This window comes from Channa argus, unplaced genomic scaffold, assembly GCF_033026475.1.
Source record: "Channa argus isolate prfri unplaced genomic scaffold, Channa argus male v1.0 Contig074, whole genome shotgun sequence".
In the NCBI taxonomy this organism is placed as follows: Eukaryota; Metazoa; Chordata; class Actinopteri; order Anabantiformes; family Channidae; genus Channa; species Channa argus.
Window position 1 is genome coordinate 46,428 of NW_027125293.1, and position 17,155 is coordinate 63,582.

The window sequence follows — 17,155 nt, forward strand, 5'->3', positions numbered from 1 at the left end:
GTCGCCGATTTCTGTGGTGTAGCGGTTATCAAGTTCGCCTCACACGTGAAAGGTCCCTGGCCTGAAACCAGGCAGAAACACAATTGTTGTTATTTTAAGATGACATTCACACTCAAGCTGTGTCAGTGGGTTGACTAAGTTCTTACACATGCTTGCAATGGTCGTCGTTCAATTTCAGTTTTGAGTTACCTGTTGAGGAGTTCCTTTCCTGCAATTGCATGCCCTCTTCTTGGTGCACGCGATATGGCAAACAGCATGTGCAAATTGGTCAAAGAAATCGAAAAGGGTTATGCGAGACTACAGAAGAAATTTAAGAACCAATTTCTAAACAGCCTCAGTTTGGACAAAGCCACCACATACTATTAATCGAAATAGAGACTTTCTCCAATGAAAAATAGCTGCACTTGCAGCAGCAGCCCTAGGATGTCAATTACAACAGGCGGAGATCCTGTCCACTATACTAACGAGGACTGGAACAGCACTGGCCCCGGCCATGCCCCTGGTGTACTTACGCTGTTCTGATGCCATTACTTTTAATCGCTCAAGGTTGGACAAAAATGCATCACTTGTCAAATTACGCCCCTACGTTCTCCGGCAATCTGCATTTGAAAAGGAACGTTACCTACGGGCCTGAATGTGAAAGCCTGCTTTTGCCTACGCTCTGAAGTAGCTCGTCGAAGTCGCCGGTATCTGTGGTGTAGCGGTTATCAAGTTTGCCTCACACGTGAAAGGTCCCTGGCCTGAAATCAGGCAGAAACAAAATTGTTGTTATTTTAAGATGACATTTACACTCAAGCTGTGTCAGTGGGTTGACTAAGTTCTTACACATGCTTGCTCCGTAAAACAACCTGAAATCACAGAATGGCACACATAGAGACTACCTTCCAAACCGTCTTAAGTACAAAAACAAAAGGTTAGGGGACTCTTGGCATCGTACGCAAGACAGAGGTGGTGTAATGCCGAAGCCCGGGATCGAACCAGGGACCTTTAGATCTTTAGTCTAACGCTCTCCCAACTGAGCTATTTTGGCACAACACCCGATGACTTCTTCTGGCCATCATTTGGAAATGCAAGCCTCCTCAACCAAGCCGAAGACGTATTGCGGGAAATTTCAACTGTCCGGGACAAAGGCAAAAAGACTCTCCCCGTCTGGGAATCGAACCCCGGTCTTCCGCGTGACAGGCGGAGATACTGTCCACTATACTAACGAGGACTGGAAAAGCACTGCTCGTTTGCAGTCACGCCAGAGTAGTCGCTGGACAAAGGGTGTGTGCCTTTGACTGAGCGGACCATTACTGGCTAAAGTTGCAATGGTCGTCGTTCAATTTCAGTTTTGAGTACCTGTTGAGGAGTTCCTTTCCTGCAATTGCATGCCCTCTTCTTGGTGCACGCGATATGGCAAACAGCATGTGCAAATTGGTCAAAGATATCGAAAAGGGCAAGCAGCAAGTGCAAATTGGTCAAAGAAATCGAAAAGGGTTATGTGAGACTACAGAAGAAAGTTAAAAACCAATTTCTAAACAGCCTCAGTTTGGACAAAGCCACCACATACTATTAATGGAAATAGAGACTTTCTCCCATGAAAAATAGCTGCACTTGCAGCAGCAGCCCTAGGATGTCAATTACAACAGGCGGAGATACTGTCCACTATACTAACGAGGACTGGAACAGCACTGCCCCCGGCCATGCCCCTGGTGTAGTTACGCCGTTCTGATGCCATTACTTTTACTCGCTCAAGGTTGGACAAAAATGAATCAATTGTCAAATTACGCTCCTACGTTCTCCGTCAATCTGCATTTGAAAAGGAACGTTACCTACGGGCCTGAATGTGAAAACCTGCTTTTGCCTGTTAGATCTTTTGCAGTCACTCCAGAGTAGTCGCCGAAAAAAGGCTGTGTCTTTGACAGAGCGGACGATTACTGGCTAAAGTTGCAATGGTCGTTATTCAATTTCAGTTTTGAGTATCTGTTGACTACAATTGCGCGCCCTCTTCTTGTTGGACGCGATATGGCAAACAGCATGTGCAAATTGGTCAAAGAAATCAAAAAGGGTTTTGCGAGACTACAGAAGATTGTTAAGAACCAATTTCTAAACAGCCTTTGTTTCTCCCATGAAAAACAGCTGCACTGAAGCAGCACCCCTAGGATGTCAATTACCACAGCTTCAATCCCCTCTCCACGCTACACTGGCTTAGCATTGGACTGATCAGCCTCCACATATGAGCATGGTCCCCATTAAGCTGAGAAAGTACCTATTGTGCACTAGGATTTTGGAAAGCCCCTTAGAGTCGACCTTGCACGATAATGTGTCGCTTTGTGGTTAGATGCTACCCTCTGAAAGTAATACCCTACGTGGCTAAATTCTGTAGTGTAGTGGATATCACCTTGGCCTAACATGCATAAAGGTCCCTCGTTCGAAATCAGGCAGAAACCCTTTTGCTATCCATTATCATGTGCACAGTCAGTCTGGGTGGATTGCCTTGTAAAAGGGGTTGTCTCAGCTCTAACAATTAGAAAGGCAACACTTTTGGTTTTAGTACTACAAAGTTCGATAAAGATCCTTTCATCCCAAAACCCCTGAGGAGTAAACTTCCACGACCGTGGTATTCTTCTTGCTGGGAAGCTACGCTCTGAAGTAGCTCGTCAAAGTCGCCGATTTCTGTGGTGTAGCGGTTATCAAGTTCGCCTCACACGTGAAAGGTCCCTGGCCTGAAACCAGGCAGAAACACAATTGTTGTTATTTTAAGATGACATTCACACTCAAGCTGTGTCAGTGGGTTGACTAAGTACTTACACATGCTTGCAATGGTCGTCGTTCAATTTCAGTTTTGAGTTACCTGTTGAGGAGTTCCTTTCCTGCAATTGCATGCCCTCTTCTTGGTGCACGCGATATGGCAAACAGCATGTGCAAATTGGTCAAAGAAATCGAAAAGGGTTATGCGAGACTACAGAAGAAAGTTAAGAACCAATTTCTAAACAGCCTCAGTTTGGACAAAGCCACCACATACTATTAATCGAAATAGAGACTTTCTCCAATGAAAATTAGCTGCACTTGCAGCAGCAGCCCTAGGATGTCAATTACAACAGGCGGAGATCCTGTCCACTATACTAACGAGGTCTGGAACAGCACTGCTCGTTTGCAGTCACGCCAGAGTAGTCGCTGGACAAAGGCTGTGTGCCTTTGACTGAGCGGACCATTACTGGCTAAAGTTGCAATGGTCGTCGTTCAATTTCAGTTTTGAGTACCTGTTGAGGAGTTCCTTTCCTGCAATTGCATGCCCTCTTCTTGCTGCACGCGATATGGCAAACAGCATGTGCAAATTGGTCAAAGAAATCGAAAAGGGCAAGCAGCAAGTGCAAATTGGTCAAAGAAATCGAAAAGGGTTATGCGAGACTACAGAAGAAAGTTAAGAACCAATTTGTAAACAGCCTCAGTTTGGACAAAGCCACCACATACTATTAATGGAAATAGAGACTTTCTCCCATGAAAAATAGCTGCACTTGCAGCAGCAGCCCTAGGATGTCAATTACAACAGGCGGAGATACTGTCCACTATACTAACGAGGACTGGAACAGCACTGCCCCCGGCCATGCCCCTGGTGTACTTACGCTGTTCTGATGCCATTACTTTTAATCGCTCAAGGTTGGACAAAAATGCATCACTTGTCAAATTACGCCCCTACGTTCTCCGGCAATCTGCATTTGAAAAGGAACGTTACCTACGGGCCTGAATGTGAAAGCCTGTTTTTGCCTACGCTCTGAAGTAGCTCGTCAAAGTCGCCGGTATCTGTGGTGTAGCGGTTATCAAGTTTGCCTCACACGTGAAAGGTCCCTGGCCTGAAATCAGGCAGAAACACAATTGTTATTTTAAGATGACATTTACACTCAAGCTGTGTCAGTGGGTTGACTAAGTTCTTACACATGCTTGCTCCGTAAAACAACCTGAAATCACAGAATGGCACACATAGAGACTACCTTCCAAACCGTCTTAAGTACAAAAACAAAAGGTTAGGGGACTCTTGGCATCGTACGCAAGACAGAGGTGGTGTAATGCCGAAGCCCGGGATCGAACCAGGGACCTTTAGATCTTTAGTCTAACGCTCTCCCAACTGAGCTATTTTGGCACAACACCCGATGACTTCTTCTGGCCATCATTTGGAAATGCAAGCCTCCTCAACCAAGCCGAAGACGTATTGCGGGAAATTTCAACTGTCCGGGACAAAGGCAAAAAGACTCTCCCCGTCTGGGAATCGAACCCCGGTCTTCCGCGTGACAGGTGGAGATACTGTCCACTATACTAACGAGGACTGGAAAAGCACTGCTCGTTTTCAGTCACGCCAGAGTAGTCGCTGGACAAAGGCTGTGTGCCTTTGACTGAGCGGACCATTACTGGCTAAAGTTGCAATGGTCGTCGTTCAATTTCAGTTTTGAGTACCTGTTGAGGAGTTCCTTTCCTGCAATTGCATGCCCTCTTCTTGGTGCACGCGATATGGCAAACAGCATGTGCAAATTGGTCAAAGAAATCGAAAAGGGCAAGCAGCAAGTGCAAATTGGTCAAAGAAATCGAAAAGGGTTATGCGAGACTACAGAAGAAAGTTAAGAACCAATTTCTAAACAGCCTCAGTTTGGACAAAGCCACCACATACTATTAATCGAAATAGAGACTTTCTCCCATGAAAAATAGCTGCACTTGCAGCAGCAGCCCTAGGATGTCAATTACAACAGGCGGAGATACTGTCCACTATACTAACGAGGACTGGAACAGCACTGCCCCCGGCCATGCCCCTGGTGTAGTTACGCCGTTCTGATGCCATTACTTTTACTCGCTCAAGGTTGGACAAAAATGAATCAATTGTCCAATTACGCTCCTACGTTCTCCGTCAATCTGCATTTGAAAAGGAACGTTACCTACGGGCCTGAATGTGAAAACCTGCTTTTGTCTGTTAGATCTTTTGCAGTCACTCCAGAGTAGTCGCCGAAAAAAGGCTGTGTCTTTGACAGAGCGGACGATTACTGGCTAAAGTTGCAATGGTCGTTATTCAATTTCAGTTTTGAGTATCTGTTGACTACAATTGCGCGCCCTCTTCTTGTTGGACGCGATATGGCAAACAGCATGTGCAAATTGGTCAAAGAAATCAAAAAGGGTTTTGCGAGACTACAGAAGATTGTTAAGAACCAATTTCTAAACAGCCTTTGTTTCTCCCATGAAAAACAGCTGCACTGAAGCAGCACCCCTAGGATGTCAATTACCACAGCTTCAATCCCCTCTCCACGCTACACTGGCTTAGCATTGGACCGATCAGCCTCCACATATGAGCATGGTCCCCATTAAGCTGAGAAAGTACCTATTGTGCACTAGGATTTTGGAAAGCCCCTTAGAGTCGACCTTGCACGATAATGTGTCGCTTTGTGGTTAGATGCTACCCTCTGAAAGTAATACCCTACGTGGCTAAATTCTGTAGTGTAGTGGATATCACCTTGGCCTAACATGCATAAAGGTCCCTCGTTCGAAATCAGGCAGAAACCCTTTTGCTATCCATTATCATGTGCACAGTCAGTCTGGGTGGATTGCCTTGTAAAAGGGGTTGTCTCAGCTCTAACAATTAGAAAGGCAACACTTTTGGTTTTAGTACTACAAAGTTCGATAAAGATCCTTTCATCCCAAAACCCCTGAGGAGTAAACTTCCACGACCGTGGTATTCTTCTTGCTGGGAAGCTACGCTCTGAAGTAGCTCGTCAAAGTCGCCGATTTCTGTGGTGTAGCGGTTATCAAGTTCGCCTCACACGTGAAAGGTCCCTGGCCTGAAACCAGGCAGAAACACAATTGTTGTTATTTTAAGATGACATTCACACTCAAGCTGTGTCAGTGGGTTGACTAAGTACTTACACATGCTTGCAATGGTCGTCGTTCAATTTCAGTTTTGAGTTACCTGTTGAGGAGTTCCTTTCCTGCAATTGCATGCCCTCTTCTTGGTGCACGCGATATGGCAAACAGCATGTGCAAATTGGTCAAAGAAATCGAAAAGGGTTATGCGAGACTACAGAAGAAAGTTAAGAACCAATTTCTAAACAGCCTCAGTTTGGACAAAGCCACCACATACTATTAATCGAAATAGAGACTTTCTCCAATGAAAATTAGCTGCACTTGCAGCAGCAGCCCTAGGATGTCAATTACAACAGGCGGAGATCCTGTCCACTATACTAACGAGGTCTGGAACAGCACTGCTCGTTTGCAGTCACGCCAGAGTAGTCGCTGGACAAAGGCTGTGTGCCTTTGACTGAGCGGACCATTACTGGCTAAAGTTGCAATGGTCGTCGTTCAATTTCAGTTTTGAGTACCTGTTGAGGAGTTCCTTTCCTGCAATTGCATGCCCTCTTCTTGCTGCACGCGATATGGCAAACAGCATGTGCAAATTGGTCAAAGAAATCGAAAAGGGCAAGCAGCAAGTGCAAATTGGTCAAAGAAATCGAAAAGGGTTATGCGAGACTACAGAAGAAAGTTAAGAACCAATTTGTAAACAGCCTCAGTTTGGACAAAGCCACCACATACTATTAATGGAAATAGAGACTTTCTCCCATGAAAAATAGCTGCACTTGCAGCAGCAGCCCTAGGATGTCAATTACAACAGGCGGAGATACTGTCCACTATACTAACGAGGACTGGAACAGCACTGCCCCCGGCCATGCCCCTGGTGTACTTACGCTGTTCTGATGCCATTACTTTTAATCGCTCAAGGTTGGACAAAAATGCATCACTTGTCAAATTACGCCCCTACGTTCTCCGGCAATCTGCATTTGAAAAGGAACGTTACCTACGGGCCTGAATGTGAAAGCCTGCTTTTGCCTACGCTCTGAAGTAGCTCGTCAAAGTCGCCGGTATCTGTGGTGTAGCGGTTATCAAGTTTGCCTCACACGTGAAAGGTCCCTGGCCTGAAATCAGGCAGAAACACAATTGTTATTTTAAGATGACATTTACACTCAAGCTGTGTCAGTGGGTTGACTAAGTTCTTACACATGCTTGCTCCGTAAAACAACCTGAAATCACAGAATGGCACACATAGAGACTACCTTCCAAACCGTCTTAAGTACAAAAACAAAAGGTTAGGGGACTCTTGGCATCGTACGCAAGACAGAGGTGGTGTAATGCCGAAGCCCGGGATCGAACCAGGGACCTTTAGATCTTTAGTCTAACGCTCTCCCAACTGAGCTATTTTGGCACAACACCCAATGACTTCTTCTGGCCATCATTTGGAAATGCAAGCCTCCTCAACCAAGCCGAAGACGTATTGCGGGAAATTTCAACTGTCCGGGACAAAGGCAAAAAGACTCTCCCCGTCTGGGAATCGAACCCCGGTCTTCCGCGTGACAGGCGGAGATACTGTCCACTATACTAACGAGGACTGGAAAAGCACTGCTCGTTTGCAGTCACGCCAGAGTAGTCGCTGGACAAAGGCTGTGTGCCTTTGACTGAGCGGACCATTACTGGCTAAAGTTGCAATGGTCGTCGTTCAATTTCAGTTTTGAGTACCTGTTGAGGAGTTCCTTTCCTGCAATTGCATGCCCTCTTCTTGGTGCACGCGATATGGCAAACAGCATGTGCAAATTGGTCAAAGAAATCGAAAAGGGCAAGCAGCAAGTGCAAATTGGTCAAAGAAATCGAAAAGGGTTATGCGAGACTACAGAAGAAAGTTAAGAACCAATTTCTAAACAGCCTCAGTTTGGACAAAGCCACCACATACTATTAATCGAAATAGAGACTTTCTCCCATGAAAAATAGCTGCACTTGCAGCAGCAGCCCTAGGATGTCAATTACAACAGGCGGAGATACTGTCCACTATACTAACGAGGACAGGAACAGCACTGCCCCCGGCCATGCCCCTGGTGTAGTTACGCCGTTCTGATGCCATTACTTTTACTCGCTCAAGGTTGGACAAAAATGAATCAATTGTCCAATTACGCTCCTACGTTCTCCGTCAATCTGCATTTGAAAAGGAACGTTACCTACGGGCCTGAATGTGAAAACCTGCTTTTGTCTGTTAGATCTTTTGCAGTCACTCCAGAGTAGTCGCCGAAAAAAGGCTGTGTCTTTGACAGAGCGGACGATTACTGGCTAAAGTTGCAATGGTCGTTATTCAATTTCAGTTTTGAGTATCTGTTGACTACAATTGCGCGCCCTCTTCTTGTTGGACGCGATATGGCAAACAGCATGTGCAAATTGGTCAAAGAAATCGAAAAGGGCAAGCAGCAAGTGCAAATTGGTCAAAGAAATCGAAAAGGGTTATGCGAGACTACAGAAGAAAGTTAAGAACCAATTTCTAAACAGCCTCAGTTTGGACAAAGCCACCACATACTATTAATCGAAATAGAGACTTTCTCCAATGAAAAATAGCTGCACTTGCAGCAGCAGCCCTAGGATGTCAATTACAACAGGCGGAGATCCTGTCCACTATACTAACGAGGACTGGAACATCACTGCTCGTTTGCAGTCACGCCAGAGTAGTCGCTGGACAAAGGCTGTGTGCCTTTGACTGAGCGGACCATTACTGGCTAAAGTTGCAATGGTCGTCGTTCAATTTCAGTTTTGAGTACCTGTTGAGGAGTTCCTTTCCTGCAATTGCATGCCCTCTTCTTGGTGCACGCGATATGGCAAACAGCATGTGCAAATTGGTCAAAGAAATCGAAAAGGGCAAGCAGCAAGTGCAAATTGGTCAAAGAAATCGAAAAGGGTTATGCGAGACTACAGAAGAAAGTTAAGAACCAATTTCTAAACAGCCTCAGTTTGGACAAAGCCACCACATACTATTAATCGAAATAGAGACTTTCTCCAATGAAAAATAGCTGCACTTGCAGCAGCAGCCCTAGGATGTCAATTACAACAGGCGGAGATCCTGTCCACTATACTAACGAGGACTGGAACAGCACTGGCCCCGGCCATGCCCCTGGTGTACTTACGCTGTTCTGATGCCATTACTTTTAATCGCTCAAGGTTGGACAAAAATGCATCACTTGTCAAATTACGCCCCTACGTTCTCCGGCAATCTGCATTTGAAAAGGAACGTTACCTACGGGCCTGAATGTGAAAGCCTGCTTTTGCCTACGCTCTGAAGTAGCTCGTCAAAGTCGCGGTATCTGTGGTGTAGCGGTTATCAAGTTTGCCTCACACGTGAAAGGTCCCTGGCCTGAAATCAGGCAGAAACACAATTGTTGTTATTTTAAGATGACATTTACACTCAAGCTGTGTCAGTGGGTTGACTAAGTTCTTACACATGCTTGCTCCGTAAAACAACCTGAAATCACAGAATGGCACACATAGAGACTACCTTCCAAACCGTCTTAAGTACAAAAACAAAAGGTTAGGGGACTCTTGGCATCGTACGCAAGACAGAGGTGGTGTAATGCCGAAGCCCAGGATGGAACTAGGGACCTTTAGATCTTCAGTCTAACGCTCTCCCAACTGAGCTATTTTGGCATAACACCCGATGACTTCTTCTGGCCATCATTTGGAAATGCAAGCCTCCTCAACCAAGCCGAAGACGTATTGCGGGAAATTTCAACTGTGCGGGACAAAGGCAAAAAGACTCTCCCCGTCGGGGAATCGAACCCCGGTCTTCCGCGTGACAGGCGGAGATACTGTCCACTATACTAACGAGGAGTGGAAAAGCACTACTCGTTTGCAGTCACGCCAGAGTAGTCGCTGGACAAAGGCTGTGTGCCTTTGACTGAGCGGACCATTACTGGCTAAAGTTGCAATGGTCGTCGTTCAATTTCAGTTTTGAGTACCTGTTGAGGAGTTCCTTTCCTGCAATTGCATGCCCTCTTCTTGGTGCACGCGATATGGCAAACAGCATGTGCAAATTGGTCAAAGAAATCGAAAAGGGCAAGCAGCAAGTGCAAATTGGTCAAAGAAATCGAAAAGGGTTATGCGAGACTACAGAAGAAAGTTAAGAACCAATTTGTAAACAGCCTCAGTTTGGACAAAGCCACCACATACTATTAATGGAAATAGAGACTTTCTCCCATGAAAAATAGCTGCACTTGCAGCAGCAGCCCTAGGATGTCAATTACAACAGGCGGAGATACTGTCCACTATACTAACGAGGACTGGAACAGCACTGCCCCCGGCCATGCCCCTGGTGTAGTTACGCCGTTCTGATGCCATTACTTTTACTCGCTCAAGGTTGGACAAAAATTAATCAATTGTCAAATTACGCTCCTACGTTCTCCGTCAATCTGCATTTGAAAAGGAACGTTACCTACGGGCCTGAATGTGAAAACCTGCTTTTGCCTGTTAGATCTTTTGCAGTCACTCCAGAGTAGTCGCCGAAAAAAGGCTGTGTCTTTGACAGAGCGGACGATTACTGGCTAAAGTTGCAATGGTCGTTATTCAATTTCAGTTTTGAGTATCTGTTGACTACAATTGCGCGCCCTCTTCTTGTTGGACGCGATATGGCAAACAGCATGTGCAAATTGGTCAAAGAAATCAAAAAGGGTTTTGCGAGACTACAGAAGATTGTTAAGAACCAATTTCTAAACAGCCTTTGTTTCTCCCATGAAAAACAGCTGCACTGAAGCAGCACCCCTAGGATGTCAATTACCACAGCTTCAATCCCCTCTCCACGCTACACTGGCTTAGCATTGGACCGATCAGCCTCCACATATGAGCATGGTCCCCATTAAGCTGAGAAAGTACCTATTGTGCACTAGGATTTTGGAAAGCCCCTTAGAGTCGACCTTGCACGATAATGTGTCGCTTTGTGGTTAGATGCTACCCTCTGAAAGTAATACCCTACGTGGCTAAATTCTGTAGTGTAGTGGATATCACCTTGGCCTAACATGCATAAAGGTCCCTCGTGCGAAATCAGGCAGAAACCCTTATGCTATCCATTATCATGTGCACAGTCAGTCTGGGTGGATTGCCTTGTAAAAGGGGTTGTCTCAGCTCTAACAATTAGAAAGGCAATACTTTTGGTTTTAGTACTACAAAGTTCGATAAAGATCCTTTCATCCCAAAACCCCTGAGGAGTAAACTTCCACGACCGTGGTATTCTTCTTGCTGGGAAGCTACGCTCTGAAGTAGCTCGTCAAAGTCGCCGATTTCTGTGGTGTAGCGGTTATCAAGTTTGCCTCACACGTGAAAGGTCCCTGGCCTGAAACCAGGCAGAAACACAATTGTTGTTATTTTAAGATGACATTCACACTCAAGCTGTGTCAGTGGGTTGACTAAGTACTTACACATGCTTGCAATGGTCGTCGTTCAATTTCAGTTTTGAGTTACCTGTTGAGGAGTTCCTTTCCTGCAATTGCATGCCCTCTTCTTGGTGCACGCGATATGGCAAACAGCATGTGCAAATTGGTCAAAGAAATCGAAAAGGGTTATGCGAGACTACAGAAGAAAGTTAAGAACCAATTTCTAAACAGCCTCAGTTTGGACAAAGCCACCACATACTATTAATCGAAATAGAGACTTTCTCCAATGAAAAATAGCTGCACTTGCAGCAGCAGCCCTAGGATGTCAATTACAACAGGCGGAGATCCTGTCCACTATACTAACGAGGACTGGAACAGCACTGGCCCCGGCCATGCCCCTGGTGTACTTACGCTGTTCTGATGCCATTACTTTTAATCGCTCAAGGTTGGACAAAAATGCATCACTTGTCAAATTACGCCCCTACGTTCTCCGGCAATCTGCATTTGAAAAGGAACGTTACCTACGGGCCTGAATGTGAAAGCCTGCTTTTGCCTACGCTCTGAAGTAGCTCGTCAAAGTCGCCGGTATCTGTGGTGTAGCGGTTATCAAGTTTGCCTCACACGTGAAAGGTCCCTGGCCTGAAATCAGGCAGAAACACAATTGTTGTTATTTTAAGATGACATTTACACTCAAGCTGGGTCAGTGGGTTGACTAAGTTCTTACACATGCTTGCTCCGTAAAACAACCTGAAATCACAGAATGGCACACATAGAGACTACCTTCTAAACCGTCTTAAGTACAAAAACAAAAGGTTACGGGACTCTTGGCATCGTACGCAAGACAGAGGTGGTGTAATGCCGAAACCCGGGATCAAACCAGGGGACCTTTAGATCTTCAGTCTAACGCTCTCCCAACTGAGCTATTTCGGCACAACAACCGATGACTTCTTTTGGCCATCATTTGCAAATGCAAGCCTCCTCAACCAAGCCGAAGACGTATTGCGGGAAATTTCAACTGTCCGGGACAAAGGCAAAAAGACTCTCCCCGTCAGGGAATCGAACCCCGGTCTTCCGCGTGACAGGCGGAGATACTGTCCACTATACTAACGAGGACAGGAAAAGCACTGCTCGTTTGCAGTCACGGCAGAGTAGTCGCTGGACAAAGGCTGTGTGCCTTTGACTGAGCGGACCATTACTGGCTAAAGTTGCAATGGTCGTCGTTCAATTTCAGTTGTGAGTACCTGTTGAGGAGTTCCTTTCCTGCAATTGCATGCCCTCTTCTTGGTGCACGCGATATGGCAAACAGGATGTGCAAATTGGTCAAAGAAATCGAAAAGGGCAAGCAGCAAGTGCAAATTGGTCAAAGAAATCGAAAAGGATTATGCGAGACTACAGAAGAAAGTTAAGAACCAATTTCTAAACAGCCTCAGTTTGGACAAAGCCACCACATACTATTAATCGAAATAGAGACTTTCTCCCATGAAAAATAGCTACACTTGCAGTAGCAGCCCTAGGATGTCAATTACAACAGGCGGAGATACTGTCCACTATACTAACGAGGACTGGAACAGCACTGCCCCCGGCCATGCCCCTGGTGTAGTTACGCCGTTCTGATGCCATTACTTTTACTCGCTCAAGGTTGGACAAAAATGAATCAATTGTCAAATTACGCTCCTACGTTCTCCGTCAATCTGCATTTGAAAAGGAACGTTACCTACGGGCCTGAATGTGAAAACCTGCTTTTGCCTGTTAGATCTTTTGCAGTCACTCCAGAGTAGTCGCCGAAAAAAGGCTGTGTCTTTGACAGAGCGGACGATTACTGGTTAAAGTTGCAATGGTCGTTATTCAATTTCAGTTTTGAGTATCTGTTGACTACAATTGCGCGCCCTCTTCTTGTTAGACGCGATATGGCAAACAGCATGTGCAAATTGGTCAAAGAAATCAAAAAGGGTTTTGCGAGACTACAGAAGATTGTTAAGAACCAATTTCTAAACAGCCTTTGTTTCTCCCATGAAAAACAGCTGCACTGAAGAAGCAGCCCTAGGATGTCAATTACCACAGCTTCAATCCCCTCTCCACGCTACACTGGCTTAGCATTGGACCGATCAGCCTCCACATATGAGCATGGTCCCCATTAAGCTGAGAAAGTACCTATTGTGCACTAGAATTTTGGAAAGCCCCTTAGAGTCGACCTTGCACGATAATGTGTCGCTTTGTGCTTAGATGCTACCCTCTGAAAGTAATACCCTACGTGGCTAAATTCTGTAGTGTAGTGGATATCACCTTGGCCTAACATGCATAAAGGTCCCTCGTTCGAAATCAGGCAGAAACCCTTTTGCTATCCATTATCATGTGCACAGTCAGTCTGGGTGGATTGCCTTGTAAAAGGGGTTGTCTCAGCTCTAACAATTAGAAAGGCAACACTTTTGGTTTTAGTACTACAAAGTTCGATAAAGATCCTTTCATCCCAAAACCCCTGAGGAGTAAACTTCCACGACCGTGGTATTCTTCTTGCTGGGAAGCTACGCTCTGAAGTAGCTCGTCAAAGTCGCCGATTTCTGTGGTGTAGCGGTTATCAAGTTCGCCTCACACGTGAAAGGTCCCTGGCCTGAAACCAGTCAGAAACACAATTGTTGTTATTTTAAGATGACATTCACACTCAAGCTGTGTCAGTGGGTTGACTAAGTACTTACACATGCTTGCAATGGTCGTCGTTCAATTTCAGTTTTGAGTTACCTGTTGAGGAGTTCCTTTCCTGCAATTGCATGCCCTCTTCTTGGTGCACGCGATATGGCAAACAGCATGTGCAAATTGGTCAAAGAAATCGAAAAGGGTTATGCGAGACTACAGAAGAAAGTTAAGAACCAATTTCTAAACAGCCTCAGTTTGGACAAAGCCACCACATACTATTAATCGAAATAGAGACTTTCTCCAATGAAAAATAGCTGCACTTGCAGCAGCAGCCCTAGGATGTCAATTACAACAGGCGGAGATCCTGTCCACTATACTAACGAGGACTGGAACAGCACTGGGCCCGGCCATGCCCCTGGTGTAGTTACGCTGTTCTGATGCCATTACTTTTAATCGCTCAAGGTTGGACAAAAATGCATCACTTGTCAAATTACGCCCCTACGTTCTCCGGCAATCTGCATTTGAAAAGGAACGTTACCTACGGGCCTGAATGTGAAAGCCTGCTTTTGCCTACGCTCTGAAGTAGCTCGTCAAAGTCGCCGGTATCTGTGGTGTAGCGGTTATCAAGTTTGCCTCACACGTGAAAGGTCCCTGGCCTGAAATCAGGCAGAAACACAATTGTTGTTATTTTAAGATGACATTTACACTCAAGCTGTGTCAGTGGGTTGACTAAGTTCTTACACATGCTTGCTCCGTAAAACAACCTGAAATCACAGAATGGCACACATAGAGACTACCTTCCAAACCATCTTAAGTACAAAAACAAAAGGTTACGGGACTCTTGGCATCGTACGCAAGACAGAGGTGGTGTAATGCCGAAACCCGGGATTGAACCAGGGGACCTTTAGATCTTCAGTCTAACGCTCTCCCAACTGAGCTATTTCGGCACAACAACCGATGACTTCTTCTGGCCATCATTTGCAAATGCAAGCCTCCTCAACCAAGCCAAAGACGTATTGCGGGAAATTTCAACTGTCCGGGACAAAGGCAAAAAGACTCTCCCCGTCGGGGAATTGAACCCCGGTCTTCCGCGTGACAGGCTGAGATACTGTCCACTATACTAACGAGGACTGGAAAAGCACTGCTCGTTTGCAGTCACGCCAGAGTAGTCGCTGGACAAAGGCTGTGTGCCTTTGACTGAGCGGACCATTACTGGCTAAAGTTGCAATGGTCGTCGTTCAATTTCAGTTGTGAGTACCTGTTGAGGAGTTCCTTTCCTGCAATTGCATGCCCTCTTCTTGGTGCACGCGATATGGCAAACAGGATGTGCAAATTGGTCAAAGAAATCAAAAAGGGTTTTGCGAGACTACAGAAGATTGTTAAGAACCAATTTCTAAACAGCCTTTGTTTCTCCCATGAAAAACAGCTGCACTGAAGAAGCAGCCCTAGGATGTCAATTACCACAGCTTCAATCCCCTCTCCACGCTACACTGGCTTAGCATTGGACCGATCAGCCTCCACATATGAGCATGGTCCCCATTAAGCTGAGAAAGTACCTATTGTGCACTAGGATTTTGGAAAGCCCCTTAGAGTCGACCTTGCACGATAATGTGTCGCTTTGTGCTTAGATGCTACCCTCTGAAAGTAATACCCTACGTGGCTAAATTCTGTAGTGTAGTGGATATCACCTTGGCCTAACATGCATAAAGGTCCCTCGTTCGAAATCAGGCAGAAACCCTTTTGCTATCCATTATCATGTGCACAGTCAGTCTGGGTGGATTGCCTTGTAAAAGGGGTTGTCTCAGCTCTAACAATTAGAAAGGCAACACTTTTGGTTTTAGTACTACAAAGTTCGATAAAGATCCTTTCATCCCAAAACCCCTGAGGAGTAAACTTCCACGACCGTGGTATTCTTCTTGCTGGGAAGCTACGCTCTGAAGTAGCTCGTCAAAGTCGCCGATTTCTGTGGTGTAGCGGTTATCAAGTTCGCCTCACACGTGAAAGGTCCCTGGCCTGAAACCAGGCAGAAACACAATTGTTGTTATTTTAAGATGACATTCACACTCAAGCTGTGTCAGTGGGTTGACTAAGTTCTTACACATGCTTGCAATGGTCGTCGTTCAACTTCAGTTTTGAGTTACCTGTTGAGGAGTTCCTTTCCTGCAATTGCATGCCCTCTTCTTGGTGCACGCGATATGGCAAACAGCATGTGCAAATTGGTCAAAGAAATCGAAAAGGGTTATGCGAGACTACAGAAGAAAGTTAAGAACCAATTTCTAAACAGCCTCAGTTTGGACAAAGCCACCACATACTATTAATCGAAATAGAGACTTTCTCCAATGAAAAATAGCTGCACTTGCAGCAGCAGCCCTAGGATGTCAATTACAACAGGCGGAGATCCTGTCCACTATACTAACGAGGACTGGAACAGCACTGGCCCCGGCCATGCCCCTGGTGTAGTTACGCTGTTCTGATGCCATTACTTTTAATCGCTCAAGGTTGGACAAAAATGCATCACTTGTCAAATTACGCCCCTACGTTCTCCAGCAATCTGCATTTGAAAAGGAACGTTACCTACGGGCCTGAATGTGAAAGCCTGCTTTTGCCTACGCTCTGAAGTAGCTCGTCAAAGTCGCCGGTATCTGTGGTGTAGCGGTTATCAAGTTCGCCTCACACGTGAAAGGTCCCTGGCCTGAAATCAGGCAGAAACACAATTGTTGTTATTTTAAGATGACATTTACTCTCAAGCTGTGTCAGTGGGTTGACTAAGTTCTTACACATGCTTGCTCCGTAAAACAACCTGAAATCACAGAATGGCACACATAAAGACTACCTTCTAAACCGTCTTAAGTACAAAAACAAAAGGTTACGGGACTCTTGGCATCGTACGCAAGACAGAGGTGGTGTAATGCCGAAACCCGGGATCAAACCAGGGGACCTTTAGATCTTCAGTCTAACGCTCTCCCAACTGAGCTATTTCGGCACAACAACCGATGACTTCTTTTGGCCATCATTTGCAAATGCAAGCCTCCTCAACCAAGCCGAAGACGTATTGCGGGAAATTTCAACTGTCCGGGACAAAGGCAAAAAGACTCTCCCCGTCAGGGAATCGAACCCCGGTCTTCCGCGTGACAGGCGGAGATACTGTCCACTATACTAACGAGGACTGGAAAAGCACTGCTCGTTTGCAGTCACGCCAGAGTAGTCGCTGGACAAAGGCTGTGTGCCTTTGACTGAGCGGACCATTACTGGCTAAAGTTGCAATGGTCGTCGTTCAATTTCAGTTGTGAGTACCTGTTGAGGAGTTCCTTTCCTGCAATTGCATGCCCTCTTCTTGG

At 45.7% G+C, this 17,155-nt stretch overlaps 7 non-coding genes across 7 annotated transcripts; all 7 read right to left on the bottom strand.

The window, feature by feature from the left end:
• Positions 1–957: 957 nt before the first annotated feature.
• trnaf-aaa (transfer RNA phenylalanine (anticodon AAA)) lies at positions 958–1,030 on the bottom strand. Its single transcript has one exon. It is a non-coding gene; the product is annotated as a tRNA-Phe (tRNA).
• A 3,020-nt stretch (positions 1,031–4,050) lies between these two features.
• On the bottom strand, positions 4,051–4,123 carry trnaf-aaa (transfer RNA phenylalanine (anticodon AAA)). Its single transcript has one exon. It is a non-coding gene; the product is annotated as a tRNA-Phe (tRNA).
• Positions 4,124–7,143: 3,020 nt separating this feature from the next.
• trnaf-aaa (transfer RNA phenylalanine (anticodon AAA)) lies at positions 7,144–7,216 on the bottom strand. The gene has a single exon. It is a non-coding gene; the product is annotated as a tRNA-Phe (tRNA).
• A 2,363-nt stretch (positions 7,217–9,579) lies between these two features.
• Positions 9,580–9,651, bottom strand: trnad-guc (transfer RNA aspartic acid (anticodon GUC)). Its single transcript has one exon. It is a non-coding gene; the product is annotated as a tRNA-Asp (tRNA).
• Positions 9,652–12,227: 2,576 nt separating this feature from the next.
• trnad-guc (transfer RNA aspartic acid (anticodon GUC)) lies at positions 12,228–12,299 on the bottom strand. The gene has a single exon. It is a non-coding gene; the product is annotated as a tRNA-Asp (tRNA).
• Positions 12,300–14,690: 2,391 nt separating this feature from the next.
• On the bottom strand, positions 14,691–14,764 carry trnaf-gaa (transfer RNA phenylalanine (anticodon GAA)). The gene has a single exon. It is a non-coding gene; the product is annotated as a tRNA-Phe (tRNA).
• Positions 14,765–16,911: 2,147 nt separating this feature from the next.
• trnad-guc (transfer RNA aspartic acid (anticodon GUC)) lies at positions 16,912–16,983 on the bottom strand. Its single transcript has one exon. It is a non-coding gene; the product is annotated as a tRNA-Asp (tRNA).
• Positions 16,984–17,155: the final 172 nt, after the last annotated feature.